The sequence below is a fragment of the Ursus maritimus genome, unplaced genomic scaffold (assembly GCF_017311325.1).
Source record: "Ursus maritimus isolate PB19 unplaced genomic scaffold, ASM1731132v1 scaffold_15, whole genome shotgun sequence".
Lineage (NCBI taxonomy): Eukaryota > Metazoa > Chordata > Mammalia > Carnivora > Ursidae > Ursus > Ursus maritimus.
This window is the reverse complement of record NW_024423897.1, coordinates 47,844,900-47,868,482: the sequence shown is the minus strand read 5'-3', so window position 1 is coordinate 47,868,482 and position 23,583 is coordinate 47,844,900.

Below are 23,583 nucleotides of genomic sequence, written 5' to 3'. Positions count from 1 at the left end.
AAGACAATAGATCACTTCTAACCACCAAGTGGTCATTAAAACATAGCATATGCTTATTTCCGGGCAGCTGTTCTGTTCAGATTGTTTAATTCAATTATGATGAGACATAAATAATATTTCCAATAATGCTCTTGTTCAGAAAGAAAAATATGGCATAACTTTATGGATATTAACTGGGCTTCTAATCTCTAATAACTAAAAATATGGAAGGCTGAGAGAAGATAAAGAGCTCATAAATCTGGATAAGAAAGGGGAAAGTTTATCACGTTTTAATATTACATTAGCTATAAACATAACTTTATATTCCAATTGGATATTATAAATTTTTTATTTTCTCTATATTATACCTGAAGGATGGAAAATGATATATATAGCAAATCTATATTAATCAAAAGCTCTTTTAAAAAGTAGCAAAATTGCTACATCGTTAAATAGGAAAAACAAATTTTTCTTTTTTTAATAAACATATTTGTTGAACATTCTACTCATTGAAATGCGTTTGAAGACTGGCCATTTTGGAAAACTTCCCTTTCCATTAGCAAACTGCAAGCTATTATTCTCAGAGCTATGTGCATACTTATTTACGTAGTCAATAATAAAGACATAAATTAAGGCAATGCATTTAATTAAAAGTTCTGGTGAGCTGTTTTAAAGTCATTTCAGAATATCTTTACAGTTTGATTGGGTTGATTTTTAAAATAAAAGATACTTAGGTAACAAAAAAGTATAATCATACTGAGTAGGCATCAGACCTAAATGTCAAAATGGAATTAGATATATTTCTTCCAAACCAACCAATTAAAATATATGTCATCCACATAACATACCACCAGGCCACGGGGACATAGAAGAGAAATTAATGATGTGATGTTTGCTCTCAAGCAGTTTGTAGAACACTTAGGTCATAAAAGAAAAAAAAAAGTGAAAAATAATGGTAAATGGAAAAGAGAATTGTGTAAGAACTCCTGCAAGCCAAATGGGCCAGATTAAGGATAATGACCAATGACAGTCTTTGGAATACAGAAAATGTGGTTATCTACAAGATACATTAATGACAAAATGACAGAACGGGAATCGGGGTAGAGAAGGAATATTCAACTATTACTTTAGGTTTTCTGACTTTGATGGAATCATGGTCCTGTCAATGTTGTAAACAGAAAAATCAGAAGACTTATCGTTAGAACAGAAATGATGAAGACCTATGTTTTGCTGAGTGCTTTCTCTATGCTTGACACTGTACTGTACTAGAAACATAACATTTTAATCCTTTCCATTTGCATTGTATAATTTTATAAATAGAAAATTAAATAATCTGCCTGTGGTGATACAAATATTAATGTAATCAAGCTTCAAAACAATTTCTGACTGATTCTGAATCTCACTCTCTATACTACATCTTGTTGGTCTCAGAAAAATAAAAGAAGGTATAGTACATATGTTCTTATTCAATTATAAGAAAAAATATTCTTAGACTCCAAAGAGGGGTCCTACATAGTTTATAAATTAGTACCTTGCTAGTAAAAATCTAGTATTAGAAATCTAACAGTGTTATACACTGCGTAAGTTTGAGGGAAAGAACATGATCATGTGGTAGAGGTCTGTTCATTGCTGGAAATAAAAGATCAGATCAGAGGTTAAGAGTCAGTGCTAGATACATAGAGTCATAAAATTATGAATGATTACCATGAAAGTTGATGAACTGAACAAGGGAGTAAGAATACATGGAGAGTAATGAATGGGCAATAAAAGAGCATTGGGGACACCTACAGATGCAAGGTGGCAAGAATAAAAAGGACTAAAAAATGCGACAGAAAGAAGCAAACCAATCAAGCAATAAATTATAGTATATATTATAAAAAATAAAATATTATTTTCCTAAAACTTATAGATATTGTCACATCCAGTTTTTAAATTTAGAATAAATACAAATATGGATATTTGAAATTAAATTTATATGTCCTTTCTTCCAAGATATGTTAAGCATTTTATCCTTCTACATTGCATATTTTATTTAATATCGCAAGTAGAGGAAAATGAAAAATTTTAAATATAATCAGGTTAATTGGTATATAGTACAGGAAACCCTCTAACTTATTATCTCGAGTATTTGAAACTAATACCAGATTACTTTCTCTTTTAAAACGGTATGTGGTCTTCTGGATAAATAATGCCAACTGCAAAGATTTAACTGAATAAAATGGAAATGCTAAACTTACTTGGCTCATGGGATACAGTTCATCACAATATTTTTTGAAAATTCATAGCAGGGAAAATAAATTTTAATGTATTTATGTACACTTTAAAAATCATGTTTAAGCTTGAGATGTGTATCAGCACATTTAAAAAAATATTTGCTCTGCCATACAAGATCAGTTTGGTATTTTAAATAATAGTGAAAACAATCCAATTAGAATTTCTAGGGAAGGTAACATTGATATATAGAGGTAAAACAGACAATGTCTTTACATCAAATAATTGAGAATATTGAAAATGGAATGAATCTGTTTACAGGAAAAGAAAGTAGCTTGTTGAAGTTTGTGACATGATCTCATATTCCATCTCTAACTGCTAGAGCATATCTTCCTTACTTTCAGATTTTTTTCTAAAAAGTGTATTTTAATATGATGATTTTAAGATAAATCAAATTAAAACAAAACATGTTTACTGATTAAATGCAACTCTCACAGACCGAAAAGTAAAAGTTCTGATAATGAAAAATGTATAATGTAATAAATGCTTGTTTGTAGATAAATATTTTAAAAATAACCTTATATAACAACAAACAGTAAATCAGTATTTCACAAAAATGGTTTGTAGTTTCTCATTCATTCCAGAGATAAGATGTAAGGGATTAATGATACACATTTCTTATAAACCTAATTAGAGAAAAAAAAAAACCCAATGCCCCTAACAAAGACTTTGTGGAAATAGATTTGAAATATATTATCATAGCTTCCTTTCATAGACAAGCATAGTGCAACTCTTTGGCTGTCCCCATTATGCTAATAAGCATTACAAAAATGAGAATAGTGTTTAGGTTGAAAAAAAATGCAAACATTTGTTTTCTGGCATCCAAACTACCATCCTTTCTTGTTTAATAACTATCTTTGTACTAATTAATGAAAGATACAAAGAAAAGGTGATATTCTTCTTTTGTCCCTATCATGGCATTATCTACAAATGGCAGGTGGAGCCTGATTCATGTTTTAAATATGATGAACAAAATGGATGAGCTCATTTTTCTCATAGCCTTTGTTTTTCTCATTTACATATTATCCTCACAAGTTACAAAGGATAATTTGTTTCTCTAGCATCTGAAATAAATGTACTTACTATATTGTATTTATATTGCATCTTACCATTTTACTTGGAAAACTGTTAAAGTAAATAAAAAATATGTTCAAAGAATGTCAAAATTGCTATATCAACCCATGCAGAAAGCCTGCATCTACTGCCTAAAAATTGTTTTCAAATGGCCAGAAAAATAAAGATAGCTAGTTACCAATAAAGCAAAGGGGCAAATAAAAACAACTGATGGATTCAGCTGTAGAACCATGAATGCTAATTGCATTATTTATTAAAATTTACTGTAGTTTTAAATATGAAAAATACAGTTTAGGAAAGGACACAATGGGGTATCTCTACATACCTGCCAGGATGACTAAAATTAACAAGATGAACAAAAACAAGAGTAACTCTCATATAATGATGTGGGAGTGTAAATTAGTACGACTACTTTGGAAATGTATTAGGCTGCATCTATTAATGTTGAACATTACCCTATAACAGAGCATTTCACTCCTAGTATATACCAAGTAAAAAGGAACACATATGTCCTCCAGATTTAAAATACAAGAATGTTCATAGTTGTATTATTTTTAATAGTAACTGGAACCAGCCAAATGCCCTTCAGTAAAATAGATAACTTGTAGTATATTCATACAATGGAATAATCCACAGTAATAAAACGAAAAAAAATTTTTAAAACCTGATTCAATCAACAAAATGAATTGTACGAAAGTAACATTGAGCAGCCAAAGACAATAAAACCGTGCTCTATGATTCTAGTTATACAAACAGATGAAATTAATCTATAGTGTAAGATGTCAGGAGGAAAAAAGGTTACATCCGGGGAAGAAGGAGGGATTGTGAAGGTATTCAAGGAAGGTTTCTGGGTTATAGGTAATACTCTACTTTATGTAGTATAAATATGTCCAGTCTGCAGTATTTATGTGTATGTGCATGACTTATGCAGTATCTTCTATGTATACTGCAATTAAATGTTTTTAAAAGTTGACTTCTAAAAGCCTAACTTGTTTCAATTATAGTCTATATTTGTCTTTAGAAATATTCTGGGCTATGTGCCAGGCAATATTTTAAATATTGGGGACCCAAAGGTGAATGGAAAACAAGATCTTGGTTCAAGTAGGGTTTATTTCCTAGTTGGAGGTGAGGAAAAAAAAAGGAGTAAATAAATAAGTATCATTGAAAAGTATGAGAAAATAGGCTAGTATAACAGCTACTTTAGGAAAAACAGAATTGTTTTTAAATGGATAGGATTAAACATGAAAGATAAAGGTGTAGCCATAGAAAAATAGTAAAGAAGAGCATTTCAGACAAAAGGAATAACAAGTTCAAATGCCCCCCAAGAAAGGCTCAACATAATATACCTTAACATATATTAAAGTATAATTTGGTGGGTATAAGTAAGGATCGAGCTGGAGAAGGAGGCTGTGTGAAGTCGTATAGGATTTTAAAGGCCCTGACAAGAACATAAAGTCTTTTATTGTACATAAAATTGAGATTCATTGAAGGGTTTTGAAAGAGAAGAGCAACACTACCGATTTATATTTTTAAGAAGTTTCTGCTAGCTGGTATATCGTAAAGGATTTAAGGACGGCATTTGCTGATGAAAGCGAATGAGAGAAAACCTTTGTAGAAGGGGTCATGGTGATTTGAACTAGTGCGATGCCAGCAGATATGAAAGTAGTGAACACATTTTAAACATATTTTAGGGCTACAGTATATAAACTTGGTATATGGAATATATAGGATTTGATCAGTTAGGAAGGGATAATATAATGATGCAACCAAATCAGAGGAAGAGTCAGGGTGGGTCTAGGGAGGAAATCCTGAGAATGGGGGATGGATAATAGCAAGAATGCTCTTTCACTGTTGAACTTGAGCAGAGAAAAGGGATTAAAATTTAGATACCAGTTTACATGTAGATTTGGTAGTGACATGAGACAGTAAGTGTCCCACTGATTTTAGAAAGCTTATAATTGTAACATGAGGCAAGGCCATCAGACCCACGGTCAAGGGGATGTGGAGGATGAGTGGGGGAGAGGTACCAAAGACGGAAGAAGACACGGCACACTCCATTGTGATTCAGCTACTATGAAGTGTGCTCCATTGGGAAAGTCTGTGAGCTTGTATGACTTCAGTTTACTCATAAAAACAATGAAGCTGATATCTGCCCAACATCCGGAGGCTCTAGAAAAGACTACCCGTTAGTGTGGCTAACTACACATATACCAATAAATTATAAACGATAACTTATATAACGATAAATGTAAATAAATCAATAAATTAATTGAAATCTGAGTTCAAAGTATACATTAATTTCTTTCAACTTTTTCAGTGTATCAAATCTCTACACTCTATAAAAAATTACACTAAATTCATCTTTTTTATCCAATGCAACATATTTTGCCAAAATGTGCTATTTTATATTTCACAACATTGTTATTTTCTAATGCAGTAGTGTTTTAATGAAGTGCAATAAATTGGAGAAAATGTACTTTATTGGGTGAAAAATTAATATGCAGAAAAGTAAACTGTAGGAGTTTCCAGGAGAAATATTCACTTTGATAAGCATCTGAAAAGCAAGCTCTGCGTTAGTATTTACATAGAGCAGAAAGATCAATAACAATTAAACACAATCTGAGGTGAAGCAATTGTTATTTTAAATATTTCATGTTGTTTAGAAAATCAAAATTTTATAAAGAATGCTCTTTTGTTGTGATAAGTTAGAGACATAAACACGTATTAGCTAAGAATAAACTACTCTTGTAGAGTTTATTGATTAGAACAATCTAGCCTTTTCATTGAGCTAATGTGTTGCTCTCTCATTTTAAATGTTTGGCATTTCCTTTAGTAAAGAATGGCCATCATTTCCAGGATGCTGACAGAGTGTCCCAGTTTATTTCTTTCTGAAAGCCACAAATGTTACACTTGGAAGAGTCAGCAATTCCATGATGTTAATACCAAATTGTGTTAAAAATACCTTTTTGCATACACATGAAATTCTCCTTAGCAGTGGACTGGAAATAGAGTGAGATTCTTTCTCAGGGAGAAACAAGCTATTCCCGACTGCTATTATCTCCAGAGTCACACAGGAGCTGCCTTGGAAGTTGGTGAGAACATCTCATCTGAAAGGGTGACTCATGCTTGGCTCTTTTGAACCAGTGATACTTACATACTACTGATTGTCATCTCCTGAGTTTTTCTTTTTATTACTCAAGTGAGTAATAAACGGATCAAAGTCCATTTTTGTCTTAATTAAATGTCCAAAAATTCATTTAAAAGTCTTGAAACAAATAATTCTAAATTTCGCTTTACATAATGCATTCAATAAATCCAGGGGAAAAAAAACGTTTGAGATATCCTAGACAATGCAAAATGTCACAGATTTCAGCAACCTACTTAAGTATAGGAGAAAGAGTTGAGAAAAAGATAATACATTCTGTGCATGCACCTAAGTATCATATATTACATATTATTCTCTGCATATTTATATACATTTACTAAAAACTTCTTGTTTCAGCATTTTAGCATATAGAGTGGGCACAGAGGTCAAGCTATATTCATGACCTCTAAACTATCTTGAAAACGGAGCTAATTGATGATTGTCATGAAACATTTCAGAGAGGAGTGTAGAGTTCGTTTCTAGTGCTTTGAAGGGTTTCAGAAAAACGATGGCTTAATATTCAGGTGCATTCTTAAAAGTCACATGAAGTGAGTTTGGAGAAAGAGGTGAGTGAGGACCAGAACATATTGAACAGATTGGAATGACTGGTAAAATAAAGAATGGCAGAGGGAAGAAATAGGACATTTAGAAATAATAATAATACTAATGTTTAAAAGACTTGAAAATAGGAAAACAGAAAAAGGAACTGCTACTTTGGACTGAACCGTGTACCTCCAACCTTCCTATGTAGACTACCTAATCCCCAGTGTGATGGTATTTGGAGAAGGGCCTTTGGGTAGGCAATTTGGTTTAGGTGAAATCATGCAGGTGAGGCCTTCATATGAGAAGAGTGCCCTTATCAAAAGAGACACCTGAGAGTTTGCTTTCTGCCATATGAGGACACAGCAAGGGGTCATCTGTAAACAGGAAGAGAGACGAGAGTATTCACCAGGAAACCGAATGGGCCAGCACCTTGATCTTGGACTTACTAGCTTCTACAACTATGAAAGATAAATTCCTATTGTTTAAGCTACACAGTGCTTGGGATTTTGTTATGGCTGCCCACACTAGCTAACTAACTAACATAAGAGCTAATGAAAATTTGGAGAGATAAGATTGAAGAGGAACAAAAGAGAAAAATAATGCAATGTGGCAGGACATAAAGACAGAAGCAGGGATGAAAACAAATTAATCAAGAGATAAAAAGACAAGGAAGAATCAGACTGATATTACTGATATGTAGAGATTTTAGCAATCTAATTTTATGTAAAAATGCACAGTAAAATAACATAACACATTTACATTAAAAAGTAGAAAAAAGTCCATGCCCGTATTATATCTATATGTATATATACGTTCACATATTTATGTTCACACAGTAGGGATTGAAGAAAGGGAAATGGAGGTTGTTAACCTTACCATTTGACTTGTTCTACTGAGCACCTACCATTTAAAAGATTGATAGAATGAATATAAATCAGAAAAGCAAACCATGTAAGAAAATGAAATGTCACTTGATTATGTGCCAGGGATGGACACATGACTCAGAGTTGGTTCTGTCTGTAGGTGGCCAGCCAGGGATTTTGGAAGCAGATCATGGAACATGGATCAAGGGTATGGAAGCTCAGGGGCGCCTGGGTGGCTCAGTTGTTAAGTGTCTGCCTTCGGCTCAGGGGGTGATCCCAGCGTTCTGGGATCGAGCCCCATATCAGGCTCTTCCGCCAGGAGCCTGCTTCTTCCTCTCCCACTCCCCCTGCTTGTGTTCTCTCTCTTGCTGGCTCTCTCTCTCTCTGTCAAATAAATAAATAAATCCTTAAAAAAAAAAAAGAGTATGGAAGCTCAGATGAACAATTTGTTCCAGTGCCTCCAATATCACCAGCCGGCCAGATTAGAGAAGACAGGTGTGCATTACTCATTTGGGTTTTCCGCCTGCCCTGAAGTGGTTCACGTGCGGGTGGGCAGGTCTATTGTCACTATTAGAACCATGTGCTGAATAGGGCTTTTGTAACCAGGTATGAGCAAGTGAGAGATCTGCCACATTTCAAAGATTGAAATAAAATTGCAATTAGCCAAATACTACTAGAAGATTCTTTTCATTTTTATAAACTTGAAATATGCACATTTTTCATGAACATTCACCTAAATGTTATGCTTTAAGCATGAAGAAGAGCCATTCAGAATGGGAGGCTAAATAACTTTTCCCTGTTTAAAAGTCATCTCATTCACTTATTTAAAAATAGTTAGATCACAGGGGTGCCTGGGTGGGTCAGCTGGTTAAGTGTCTGACTCTTGGTTCCAGCTCAGGTCATGATCTCAAGGTCATGAGATCAAGCTCCACATGGGGCTCCACGCTCAGTGGGAGTCTACTTGAGATTCTCTCTCTTCCTCTCCCTCCACCCCTTACCCACTTCCACACTCTTTTGCTCTCTAAAATAAATAAATATATCAATCTTAAAAAGATAGATTGTTGAAAGAACACAGATGTCTATATCCTCATTCTAAATCCATTTTTCTTTTTCTTTTTTTTTTTTTTTTTTTTAAAGATTTTATTTATTTATTTGATAGAGATAGAGACAGCCAGCGAGAGAGGGAACACAAGCAGGGGGAGTGGGAGAGGAAGAAGCAGGCTCATAGCGGAGGAGCCTGATGTGGGGCTCGATCCCATAACGCTGGGATCACGCCCTGAGCCGAGGGCAGACGCTTAACCGCTGTGCCACCCAGGCGCCCCTAAATCCATTTTTCTTAATCATATCAGGTTATAGATCTTTATACACTCTAAACCACAGAATGGCCTATCATAATGAAATTTGCTTTTTATAAAACGGTATTGCTCAAAAATTGAATATTTCCCACTGTAAAAGTGAAGAGGGGAAAGGTGGTTTATTTTGCTATACATTCTATTTCTTACTGAATTTGTAAATTGATGTTTGCATTGTTACATAAATGGATAATTTACCTAAAAGAGTTATAGAAAAGAATTCGACACCCTTTAAATCATATCTGGACACAGGAACCAGAAGTCCAGTATGCTCATATTAATAGAAGTACAATGTACTTACTGGGGACAAGAATGTACATACTAGCTAAGATACATTGTTCTCTTTCATTAGTGCCTAATTGTACTTTACATCCTGCTTTAGAAAACATCCTTTAGGTTTGATATCAGGATTTTTTTTCAACAATTTATAATGTTGAACAATATCAGGTTAATGGTATAATTATTAAATATTCAGTAATACTCTATATCTTTATTCTCAAAAAATTCACGATTTGTTTATAAAAGGCAGAACTTAAAACACCTCCTTATGCTAGGTAGCTATATCAGTTTCCTATTGCTACTGTAACAAAGTACCACAAACTTAGTGGCTTCCAACATTACCAAGTTGTTATCTTATGGTTCTATAGATCAGGAGACTGACAAGACTCAAGTCAGTCCTCTGAAATGAGTCACAACCGTGCTAAAATCAAAGTGCCTGGCATGGCTGCCTTCCTTTCTAAAGGCAATAGCGGAGAATCCTTGCCTTTCCCAGTTTCTAGCGGTTTCCCTAAGCCCTTAGTGCTTGGCTCTCTTCCTCCATATTTCTTTTTTTTTTTTTTTTTAAGATTTATTTATTTATTTCACAGAGAGAGACAGCCAGTGAGAGAGGGAACACAGGCAGGGGGAGTGGGAGAGGAAGAAGCAGGCTCCCAGCGGAGGAGCCCAATGTGGGGCTGGATCCCAGGACTCCAGGATCACTCCCTGAGCCGAAGGCAGAGGCTTAACGACTGAGCCACCCAGGCTCCCCCCTCGATATTCCAACCCAGCAACATCAGAGTTGAGTCCTGGCCACATATCATGACTCTGACCTCCTGTATGCCTCCTTTTCCCCCTTGTAATACCCTGTGATTACCATGGGCCCACCTGGATCCTCCAGGATCAGCTGCCTGCTTTAGATTAGCTGATTAGCTACCTTAATTCCATCAACATTTTTTTTTTAAGATTTTACTTGTTTATTTGAGAAAGAGACAGAGACAGCGAGAGAGAGAGCAGGAGCTGGGAGGAGAGACTTCAGAAGCAGGCCCCCTGCCGAGCAGGGAGCCAGATCAGGGGCTGGATCCTAGGACCTTGGGATCATGACCTGAGCCGGAGGCAGAGGCTTAATCGACTGAGCCACCCAGGTGCCCCTCCATCTACATTCTTAATCTTCCTCTACCACCTAATATATTCACAGGTTCCAGGAATTCGGACCTGAATACCTTTGGGAACCATTATTCTGCCCACTACATTAGCCTTCAGTGTGGTCTTGCACAACACTTACACCTTTAAATTGTTCAAACTCTTTGTAACTTCTCTCATAAAACTGAGTTGCAGAAGTTGAAGCACTGAATTCATCTACGATTATAAATATTCTAAGCGAAGTTTGGCTAATAAAGTGCTGGTTAGTCAAGCTGATTATCGTCTGTTCCAATTAAGCAACAGAATGTGATCATCAAGTCTTAGTGTTGTGTGTGTGCGAACGTGTGTGCATGTGTGTGTATGTGTCTTGGAATAGTTACTGAAACAATGCTTTCACTAGTGTGAGCATCATTGATAAAATCTACTACTATAGTAATCCTGCATATTTGTTTAAAGATCAATTTCATTAGTTTATAGTCACCTCATACCTGCAGTTGGAACTATAGATTCATATCTTGGTTCTTTATATATTTCTCCTGCATATCAAAGGCTGGACATAAATCATGAGCAGGATAGCAACATAAAAACATACAGTTCCTTAATTATAATATTAGCTAGAGGAGCCTTCATATCTACTTTGTAAAATATTTGTAGAGTAATTTTGGATTAGAAAAAAGCAAAATATTCAGTCATTAGGAAATTAGATATATTTTATATTACATATTTGTCAAATCTAAAAAGCAATAATGTAACATCATGCTTTAGTTAAAGCCAATAAAAATATTAAAAGAGCAGAACTATATTAGTGAACACTGAAATCTAGAGATGATTAAACCATTAATTTTGTGCCAATATTCGTTTTTATGGCCTCAAGAAACCAATTGTGCTGGTTTTTATTTTCCCAACCTATCTGTGTTGGGTTATTCCAGCTTCTGGCCTTGCGTTTTTCATCTTTTATTCACATCCAATCTCTTCATTTTAAATGCAGTCTGTGAGGGATGGCTTCTGATTTCCTACCTCCAGCTGACATTCTTCTCTGAACCCCACACCTGTGTATTCAACTGACTCCATACCATCCCTACTTAGACATTTAAATATAAAAATATACAGGAGGGCCCGGGTGGCTCAGTCAGTTGAGTTTCTGACTCTTGGTCTCAGCTCAGGTCTTGATCTTGGGGTTGTGGGTTTGGATCCCTCATTGGATTTAATGCTGGGCATGGAGCCTACTTAAAAAAAAACAAAACAAAACAAAAACCCTAAAAAATGTATACAAAACTCGGTTCTTCACGTCTAATTGCCTGTCCTCCTTCCCGTGCCAAACTTTGCTCTGCCCAATTCTTCCCTTCCCCCTCTTCTTCCTCCTCCTTCTTCCTCCTCTTCCTCCTCCCCTTCCCCTTCTTCCTCTCCTTCTCCTTCTTCTTCTTCAGTTTATTTCAGTAATCTCTATACCCAATGTGGAACTCGAACTCATGACCCTGAAATCAAGAGCTACAAGTTCTTCTGCCTGAGCCAGCCAGGTGCTCCCCAACTATATCCTTCTAATTGCTCAGGATGCACCAAACAGAATTTATCCTTTACCCTCACTGTCCTCCACCACCCCAAATATCCTATACAATATCAAGTCCTATCAGCTTTAATTTCAAGATATATCTCTTTTCCCCACCTCCATTGCTTTCCCTCTGCTGCAAGTTACCATTTCTTCTCCTTGAAATTATTGAAATAATTCCAACTGTCCTGTTCTGTCCTAGCTCTTGTTCAGTCTAATTGCAACCCCATGGCTAGACTTCCTTGCTGATAGATAGCTGATTAGTAACCTTAATCCCATCTGTATCCTTCATCAACATCAGATTAAGTCATTTCTCATATCAGAAACATCTAAGACTATCCCAAATCTGCTACGAAAAATACAAAATCCTTACACTAATCTATAGGATCTACGCATGATCTGGTTTCCATTATCTCTTAAGGGATCTCCTTCTATGCTCCATTTCTGTTACTCCATTCCAGCTATGCTGGCCTTCTTGCTATTCTTCCATAGGCCATGCATATTCCTCCCCACTTTTGTGCTTGCTTTCACCCTCTCTGGAATATGGTTTATCAGATATCCATGTTGCCCATAACCACACCACCTCCAAGGCTTTATTCAAAGTCACCTTCTTAATGAGGGCTTACAAGGCAGAATAGTTAAAATATAAACTACTACCTACTTCTTCAAAACTTTTATTCCATATCCCACTTTTATTTTCCCCCTTAATAATGGTATTGTCTACAAGTAATACATTATTTCCCTTGTATATCATCATTCTTCCCAAATAGAATGTAATCTCCACAAATGAATTTAATATTTAATAAAGTATAATCTATTATTTAATATGACTACTTTTGCTTTAAAAATATGATAAATTATCTAAAAGTAGAATTTCAATCACAAAAATGAAAATCTTACTGAATGGTCTTTTGGAACTGGTTTACTTCCCAATCAGTAATACAGGGCTTTCTCATCTAATTGGTAAGTTAAACTGAACCTATCAGCCAATAAGCAGTTTCTCTATAAAAGCAAAAAACTGAATAAAACTAAAATAATTTGTTTATATTTTCATGGCTCATTTAAATTATATCACATTGCAGCTGAAGATACTAATTACACATGTTTAAATATATAAACAGTACAGGAGAATTGCGAGATACACATTTTTGTCTCAATACATTATCCCACTGAATGGATTTCCTTAATGTCCTTTAAAAAATCACATTTATAAAAAGTTTTGTATAAAGTTTAATATACAAGTTCCATCAATTTGTCATTACTTAGAGTGATTTGAATTCTTATGTTTAACTTCTTGAATTATTTCTTCAATTTTTGATACTTTGACTTGTTTTTAGTGGTTTATTCCCATAAGTTGCAAGTAAGGAAGTCTGCTTTTTCCTATCTTTGGCCATGGACTGAAAACCGCTTTTCAAAACTGGCATGTTAATTTTCACTTCCACAAGGGATCACTGTACATAGGAGTTTTATCAGACCTTTGCCAACACTGGTTTCAAAAATTCTTTGTAATATGATGATTCAATAGGTTAAAATGGCATCCAGTCTTCATTTAAATCCCATTGATAACTATGAGTTTAACCTAGACAGATATTTTTATTTAAACACTTTTGTTATCAGGTAGACTGACGGAAATTGCCAGTCACATCAGATTGTGCATAGTTATGTATGTCATATATATTGTCCCAAAAGCATAAATACAATGAAAACAAATATCCATTTGAAGATCCGTATGGTCATCTAAACATAAGTGAAATCAAAAGGATAGTGAATTCCCCTTTTTTCAGTAGAGGCATCTGCAAAGTCCAAATTTATTTTACTGGCAATTCATCTATCATATCCTATGCAGTGTGAGTAAAATATTGGATAAGACATAGTCTAGGGGAGCTCAGATAAGTGAACTATTTGCTTTATTCAGTATTTCACTCAAATACTTGTAGGGATTGAACTTTGCTCATTTTATTCTCTGATTACCAAGAAGTTTCCTAAATTGATGTAGACACACAGTATAGAAGTTTACATACCAGAATTTTCTGGTATTTAAGAAGCAACACCCACACGCATCAGGATACATACATTAAAGTCAATGTTATCCTTATACCTGTTCCTACATTTCCCTGAAGTCCATTTATTTTCCTGGAAATCTCTTTCTGGAATATGTGCCACGCTTGAAAGTCAAAACACTATCAGTAATGATAGAGATACTAAGTTACTTAATCTGTGTTAGCCTTTTCTTTACTATTAAAAAAAATCATTTTAATGGAGGATTACTTAAATGAATAGTCGTAACTCTATGCAATCATATGTGATAGTCCAAATGTCCACCACAATGGCAGCGTCATCAGCCAATCTGAAATCACCCTGGCCTAATAAGAAGAGAAAGCTATAAGGCAAATGTGTGTCTCTAACATTGAAATGGAGTTAAATGTCAGATCTGTGCATAATGGTATACTGGATTCTTGCTAAATATTCATGAATTCCCTATAAACTCACATGGAAGAGTGAACATGCTATAAAATTAGTTGGCTATAATATTGAGCTGTGTTTACTTTATCTGTATGCATATGCTCATATGAATTCATACATCTGTGTATGCCTGCATCTTTAACTTTAAATCTATATTTTATAATTATATATAGATATCTATATTAACCTATTCATTAAAAGTCATTGGGAAAATACATACCAAATTGGTAATAATGGTTAAATGGTTCTTGTTGAAGAGTAAATTTCAAAGTGCATTCTAGGTTTCGCATTTCTGTATTTTTAAGCAAATTATAAATGTAGATAATCTGGGGAAAATGGAAATGAGAGAAAAATTAGATTTATCTATAACTTAAATCACATTTCAAAATGAAGATGTTTTATTTCATCCATTAAAAAAATTAAGAATAATGCCATTAGTACAAAAAAGCAAAGGAAAAAAAAGAGAGAGAGAGAGAGTGAGAGAGAGAGAGAGAGAGACTGGCAAACCAAGAAACAGACTTGTAGCTATAGAGAACAAACTGATGGTCATGGGGGGGGGTGGCAGATGGATGAAATAGATGATGGGGATTAAGGAGGGCACTAGTGATGAGCATAGGCTGTTGTATGGAAGTGTTGAATCACTATATTGCACACGTGAAACTAATATTACCATATATGTTAAATAACTGGAATTTAAATAAAAACAAAACAAAATATACTGTCATTTCTTATAGATAATTTTTAACCACTAAGCTGGAAGATTTAGCATGCTAAATTAATTCTCATCAAACAAATCACCAAAGACATTGAATCTATGATAATTTATCAACAGTCGTGTAGATCTTTACAAATTGAAAGCCATTTTAACACCTTGTATTGTTTGGTTCTCATGCCTATTCTTATCCCCTTTTGTGGATGAGGAAGAATGGCCTATATACAAGTGACATTTAACACAAGTAATCCAGGTCAGGATTAAGTTCTGCCATGTCTTCAAATCATTAAGCTCAATATTTCTTTTTATTGTGCTATACATTACCACCAACTAGGAACTATGCATTTAAAATCAAAATGTTTTCCTTTTACTTCTGGAGCCTTTGAACATTATAAACTACTCCAAGCACATGGAATTACTAGAGTAAACACCCGTTCCTGACATTCCAAACATATACATACTCAAAAAAAAAAAAAAAAGAAAGAAAAGAAATAACAAAAGCTATTGTAGAATAGAATCAGTATCTTTCATTTACTTATTATTTATATGAAAGAATCATCTGGAAAAAAATTGAAGTGAAAGGTGACTTCATCCTTCACATCTACATTTTCTTTTCCCCATTTAAAAAAAAAATGTCCTCTTGTTCCTACAAATGAAAGCATATGATAACACAGGCCAGTCTCTCAGTTTACAGAAAAAAGAATACTGATAAGCTCTTCCACAGTCTCTGTTAGGGACCTAATGAAACACCATTTGAAATCCATCCAAAGCAAGAGAAGGGGGTTCATCACAGAGCACTCAAACTGAACTACATGTGAGCAGTTGTTGACGCAAACCATGTGTTTTATGACCCTTTTCTGCATACATTCTTTGGTTTGTACTACAGCAGTGGTTTTCAGTGGGAGAGGGGTGCAAGTCTGCCCCCCCAAGGAAATAGTTAAATGTCTGCAGATATTTGTGGTTGTCACAATTTGGGAATGCTGCTACTGGCATCTTGTGGGTAGAAAACAGGGATGCTGTGAGACATCCTACAAAACACAGGACAGCCTCTCTCACCCATGAGAATTATACAGCCTAATATATCAATAACACCAAGGTTAAGTCCTTATCTAAAATATAGTTCTATAGATATGTATAATGCAACTATTTGGAAGGCATACATTAAGTGAATTAAAAAGTTTGAAGGCCTCTACTTATTAAGAAAAAAAAAAGCAAAACAACATCTTACACACTTGTTGTCTTTAATCTCTCAATTTCTCTCATTTTTCATTTGACTACATGCCATCAAACACAGGGATTTGAGATAAATACATATTCTCAGGTCAACAAGTTCAGTGTGTTTTATCCCAGACCTACTGAAATGTACATGCATGTTCAGATTTTAAAGGGTGATTATATCAGGTTGCAAATACATCAGGTATACTTCAAACTTCTTATCATTAACAAGCCAAATACAGGACAAGTGGGACACACACTTGTGAACATCTGCTTTGTATTCATCACACCACAAATATCAACATGAAACACAATGATGATATTTATATAAGCCAATAAAAAAGTACTATATAGTTACTATATATAGCACCCTTCATCTAAAGAATTTATAAAGTTGGACTGACTCATTCATTCTCATGATTCCCTTATGTCCATCTGAAATAGGGCATCAGGAGGAATAATTTCCAATTGCCCCGTATAGATTTTACTGGAGCTCTGGTTTCTATTGACCATGTTCACAACTGCTATAGCCAATTAAATCCAACATGCATTAGACAGAGTTACAGCTAGAGCTTGCCAGCTCTTACCTTCCTTCTACTATTACATTTTCCTTTCCTATTGGGTTATCTTCAGTTGGACATTTCTGTTGCATCTAAAACAGTAAATCCTTATTTTCTACCTCTGATTTTCACCAGATCAAACTTGACCATTGGTATCATTTGTTTGTTTTTTTCCCTCCTTAAGTTACCTACCTCTGTGAAACATCAGTATTATGGTTTATAAAACCCTTATCCAGCAAGGCATTAAATGTATGTCTTATCAAGTGAATAAATGTGTTGACCTATACTAGGTTAATTCATTATCAAGAAATCCAGAATTAAATATCTAACAGGAGGCTTGAAAGAAACTGAAATAATGATTGGTGCTTGGCCCAGAGTGTTAGATGACAGAACTAATTCTCTACCAGTATCATATCCTGCTTTCCCTCCCACATCCAACGAGGTACACGCAAGATCTAATCTGGACCTCAAACTCTTGATTTAGAATATTTTCTCTGGTAAGACAAGTCCACAAAAAAAGAAGAGAGCAATTACTGCATAAGGAAAGCCCCCTGCTTTGAAAAATCTGTGGGTGATCCCAGAGTGGAAAATAAAGGTTCCAAAACACTGTGAAAGCTTGTGGGTTTTTTTTTTTTTTTGGCTGCATAATAAAATCTTTCTCTGATCTGTCTCTCTCAGCTCAAAGCAGTGATGCCATCACCTGAGCAAACGGAAGACCATAATAATTTCAGCTAAGAATTTTATTTTTGTATTTCTTGATATCCAGCAGGGAAATAGCAAGGAACATTTACTCTTGATTAATCTGAAAGTTCATTAAGTACAACAGGCATCGATACAAGGAAAAACTGTAATAACTAGCTAATAAAATTGTATTTTTTCACCTGTTACATGACAGGTTTTCCTAGTTGCACATCTGTACGCACAACACGCACACACACACACATGCACACACACATACACGCACAGAGGCATATAAACATGCATAAGGCACAATTTTGCCTTGAATTTTAGACATAAAAATTAATACAAAATAATCGTTATTCCCACACTCAGACAAACCAGGTTCAAGAAGTTAAAGAAGGGAAATGAATCAGAGTTAACAAACATAAGGGCATATGCTAAATAAAGTGTGTTGCTGATCACGGGAGCCTACCTAATTCCGTTTTAGGCATCATTTATAGTGCCCTTTAAAAGAAGTAAAAGTTTCGTCTTAAGCTGTAATAAGCACTTATGGAAGCAATTCATGGGGAAATAAAGAATGAAAGAAAGAAAAGAGAAAATGAGCTTTGCTCAGCTGCAGCTTCAGTACTCAGCTATCATGTAATTTTAGAGGATATTGGAAAGGCAATAATTAAAAAGCACTACCAAAATCTCCATTTCAACGTCCCGGTTTCTATTCTGACAATGCTCTCTCTCACTTTTATAGCTAGACATACATGACAGCTCAATTTGATGCCATCAGTACTCAAATGTGCCTTGCAGACTATCCTTCCAACTTCTTCAGGGGCAGGGCAGATAACAGCACATCCACAGATAAACATAAACAGACACCCAACGGGGTTATTAAGACTCACATTCCATAGGCTCTATAGCAACATTCCTGGATAAGAAATTAAAAAAAAAAAAAATGTATTCGAGCCCTAAGGCTTACGAAGCATTAGCTACAACTTTCCCATTCACCCTAGATCCTGTGAAACCAATCCAAGAGGAGGATTTCACCAAATATTGTTTTGACTCAGAACCGGGTAAGCAGCCCCATTGTACAAAAAATATTAATGTCACTACACAGTAAAGTGTCATTTATTGAAGCCTTACCTTGGCTGACTTGCCCTAACTGGTGGAAAGGAACTTAATTTATGAGAAGCAAAGAGGGGACTTTCCCAGTGCTCACGGCACAGCTGCTCCCGTCCTCGGAGAGCCCCAGACTCGGCTCGGCGCTCCTGCGAGCCCCGGGCTCCGCGGCTCGGTCTTCTGCAGCTCCGGAGCGCGCCTCTGATTGGCTGGCAGAGCCTGTCCGCCTGATCCTCTCCTCTCCCTGTCTCTCCTCCTTCCTCTCCTCCCTGGCTCTCCGGCCGCTGCCTTTCCCTTCTGCCTCCTTTTTCCCCCCCCATCGTGCATACTCTGGGGCTGCGCAAATTCTGTAGCACACAAAACGGACACCCTTTAGGCCCCTCTACAAGGTCACGTGGAAAGCATTCCATGAATTAAAAAAAAAAAAAAATTAAAAGCCTGAATCAACAACATCATCCTTAGCATTACAGCTCTTGAAAAATGACAGGACTCCGTGACTGTTTAGACCATCCGTTCACTGCGGGGAGGAGAAACTGGGGGGCCAGAAGGGGTTTGACTGTCAGATGGAGTGGGAGTAGACGTCGGGAGGGAACGGGAGAAAAAGCAGGCAGGGCAGGCACTGAAGTGGCAGGCTGGTAATAAATTTTCCTATTTCCGTGCAAAGTCGTCACAGCCTGCTAAACATTCAACTGCTGGCTCATTCATCAGTGATCCATAGTCCGGTGGTAGCTGTGAGATTTAGCTTGAGTGATGCCCTTTAATGTCTTACCCCAAAGTACTCATGGCATGGAGGGTTTATATGAGATAGAGCTTTCCCTTGGAGGTCAGCATTATATTTGTAAAGATGAAGAGGGACTGCAATGCCTTGCCTACCCCCTTTTGCTTGCACCAGGCAAATGCTCCCTGACACACAAACTTCTCACCTATTCTCTCTCCAGAGTACATTAAGACAGCAGGGTACACAGATATTGATAAGGAGGATTGGGGCCTGATTGGCAGTATTCAAAACTGATGTGAAATAGACTCAGCACTTTCCCCCAGCAAAAGTCACTCCCATTTGTTCATTAAGAACATCAAGCATCCCTACGTAGTGTAGCAAAAAAGCATAGGAGTTTATCTAAATTGAATGGTTATTCCAAGGGTCACTTTGCAGATATATCAAGAATTCCAGAAGACCCTCAGTCATTGCAACCATTAAGAGAGCAGCTTTATTCACTCCAGTCCTATAAATGCTCACGTTGAGAGATTCAAAGGAACAAAGACTTAAGAGAAGCAATGGGATCAAGGGGATAGACCCTTTAAAATTCAGAAGACATGGATTCAAATCCTGATTCAGACTTTCTTCTGTACTTAAATGTGTATAAGCTGTTTTACTTCTAAGATTCAGGATGATTCTCTTTAAAATCCAGAAGACAATCCTCACTTCTTAGGGTGATTGCAAAGATTAAATGAAAATCTGTGCAATTGTGTTTAATCTACGATAAACTTTTAATAAAGGTTAGTTAATGTCTAATTATCTCCTTTTCTTCTGCTTCCTGAAAGGTCAGAGAGGTTGAAAAGGTAAGTGGTATTTCCAGGAAATTTATAGGGCTTAACCTGAGATGTTTTGAATCAGCTAGTTATATTTTACTATTTTTATTTAGCTTGAGTGATGTGAAATGTGAAGGGATTTAATTTGGTTTGGGGTTTTGACATGATAAAACAAACTAACAGAAACAATGAGAAAAGCACTTGCATTGGATTATTTCCAATTGTGAAGGAATTATGCATTTAAGTGAAAAGTTATTCCTAGGTAAGATGTTAGAAGCCATTTATGATTTGAAAATTGCCAAAAACTAAACTCTCAGGGAAAAGTGGAACTGAAACAATAGCATCAGAATAATGAGCCAATGTTGTTTTATGTTTTGTATCTCTTTTCTCATGCAGCTTCTAATTTAAATGAGATTTTCTTTGCATAGTAGCCCAACATAAGTTCTTGTTTGTTTACCGAAGGAAGTATTGACAATAATCCATTTCGATGTTTTCTGTGTTTATGAACTCGTGACAGCAAAGGAACAGAACACTTATAAAAAAATAAAGGGGATATAAAGAGGAATTTTTGGTCTGTAAGAGGTCATGTAATTTAATTTTAAAATTTCACATTATGACATTCTCTAGAGAAGCCCGTTTATTTAACTGCCTCCAGTTGAAGGAAATAAAATGTTTGCCTGCTTGCTACTGAAGCTTTTGCTGAGACACCAGCAATGAGCATCCTAGGGACACACTTGAAAACAAAATGTGTTTTCACTAGTCTTCCGTGGTGGTTTTCCCTGGATAAGACCATAATAAGCACATCTAGTGGACAGTCATAATGGAAGTCAACAGGCACTTGCTCCTTAGTGGGATGACATACTGAGGGATTTGTCAGCATCACCAAACAATACAATCCATTTCTAGAAAAACAATCAATTCACTAGGGGAGGATTTGTATCTATGAGACTGCATCCAGATTAAGGGCTCTAGATTCTCCAGAAATCCAATGATGCAATGTATACTGGATTTAAATAGTTTCCAAAATTTGATATTCTGAAACCATGCCAACCTTCCCCAGCCATAGAAAAGTGAACCTGTCAGCCACTTAGTGATTCTCTTATATTTTCAGCTTAAAAAGAATAAAGTAAGTAAACCAGTGCAGAACATGCTGCTTGGGGAAAGCCAGGTGGTGGGCAGGTGTTTATTTTCTCCTTATGTCAAAGATTACTTCAAAAAACTGAACAATGTATCAGTCAGCAGAATTTATTACAGACTTAATCTTTGAAACTGAAAGCATGGACATTTCTGATCCTGAGTCCCCACTTACATTACCTTGGGAGAGTTATAAGAATCATTTTCGCCGGTGACAGAGAAGCATCCAACACACAATTGATGCTGGTCAGCCTACAGAAACTGGAAAGATAAAATTGTAATGCTAAACTGTGATCGTTCTCTGAGAGACAGACTCAGGAAATTGTCTCTTTAGATGTTATCTCATGCTCAATTTTACCCTGGAAATTCAGGAGGCTATGCAATGTTTTCAAAAACTAAATGAAGAAGGAATGTAAAAGAAATGCAGGGACAGCCCTTGTTATAATTCAGCATTCGGAATAGTCAACTACTCCAACATGGTACTGTGGTTTGATTTTTAACTGAAATTACTGAAAGCATAATAATAGTTAAAGAGGATCTGATTCTTATGTAAAGAGAAACGGCTGCTGAAAACTTAAGCAACACACAACTTCCTTTGCAGGTTTTTATTTTATGTCCTGGGGTGATAGTACAGATTGTATATATCTTTTTGAAAGAAAGGAGAAAACGTAGATTGATAAAAATGTTATCTCTAATTGTATGATTAAAGAGGATGTAGAAAAGGTAAACTTTATTCATGCTGTTATCTATCACACTTCAGATTAAGAATTGCAGAGTACTAGGAAAATATTGATACAGGACAATGAAGAAGAGTGATCTATCAAAAATATTTCAAAGTTAACTACATATGTAATTACTTTTAAAAAGTAGCACCTCCTTGACTCATAATAGTTATATTAATGAATGCACTTTTTAAGAAAAATTTCTTTAGTGCATGTAAAATATCAAGAACCAATAAAGCTTATTGGGATCTAACAGAACAGTATTGATAATTGACAAAGGAAAAATTGAAACAACTTAACTTCTATGTATATAGTTTTGATTTCTAGAAAAAAGATAATTGTTGCACTGTAAATGATAGCACTGGTTCCCAGATAAGTGAAAATTTACTAACTGATGGACCCTAGTTTCACAAGATTAGTTTTTGGAGAAAGGTTACACAAAGTAGATATTAGAATTTTTTTTTATTAAAGAATCTGAAAAGCTGTCAGTTAACCTTGTAGATTTGATGTGAATAAAATAGTACAGTAAAACTTCAGATAAGCATTTTCTCAACTTCCACAACTTGATTAAATACAGAATCTATAAATTAGAAAGTATTGAACTAAATGTGGAACCAGGCAAGGTTATAAGGTGATTAATTAAAGAGATTAGCAAATCAGTAAGGGAAGAAAATAGTGGGATCACCTTAGTCTGGATCACACTCAGGTAAAAGTCATGCTGGCCTGACCCCACAACTTTCCATGACAGACACAGTAGACTAGAAGTAAGGGAGATGTATATGACATGGTCTTTCTATATGCCATCATTGTATCTCTCATGATTTCTTTATAGTTCACATGAAGAAGTTTTAGTACAATTATCTGGTGTAGCAATTGGTTAAGGCACCGACCTCACATGTTTAGAAATGTAGAGATACTTGACTTGGAAGAAGGTCTCTAGTAGTAAGCCACAGGTCTCTGACACCAAGCCCCCTCCAACCAAGCCTCCTTTTAGCGCTATGAAAACCAAAGTGATCCATAGAAATTTCGTACAAAACAAAACAAAACAAAAACCAAAAACCCAGTATATTTGGATGAAGAACTGGAAATAGTTTTAAGTGTCTTGAAAAACTTGAGTATTATCTCAAATCTAACAAAGAATACATGCCACAGCGGGGTCCAAAAGTAGGACTATATGGTAGTGGAGGCAAGTCTCTGGATCAAACCTTGATAAAACTTAGAGATTTCTACTGACATTAGTTTCTGTGTAAGTCAATTATGTGACACGGTCATCAAAAATGTACAG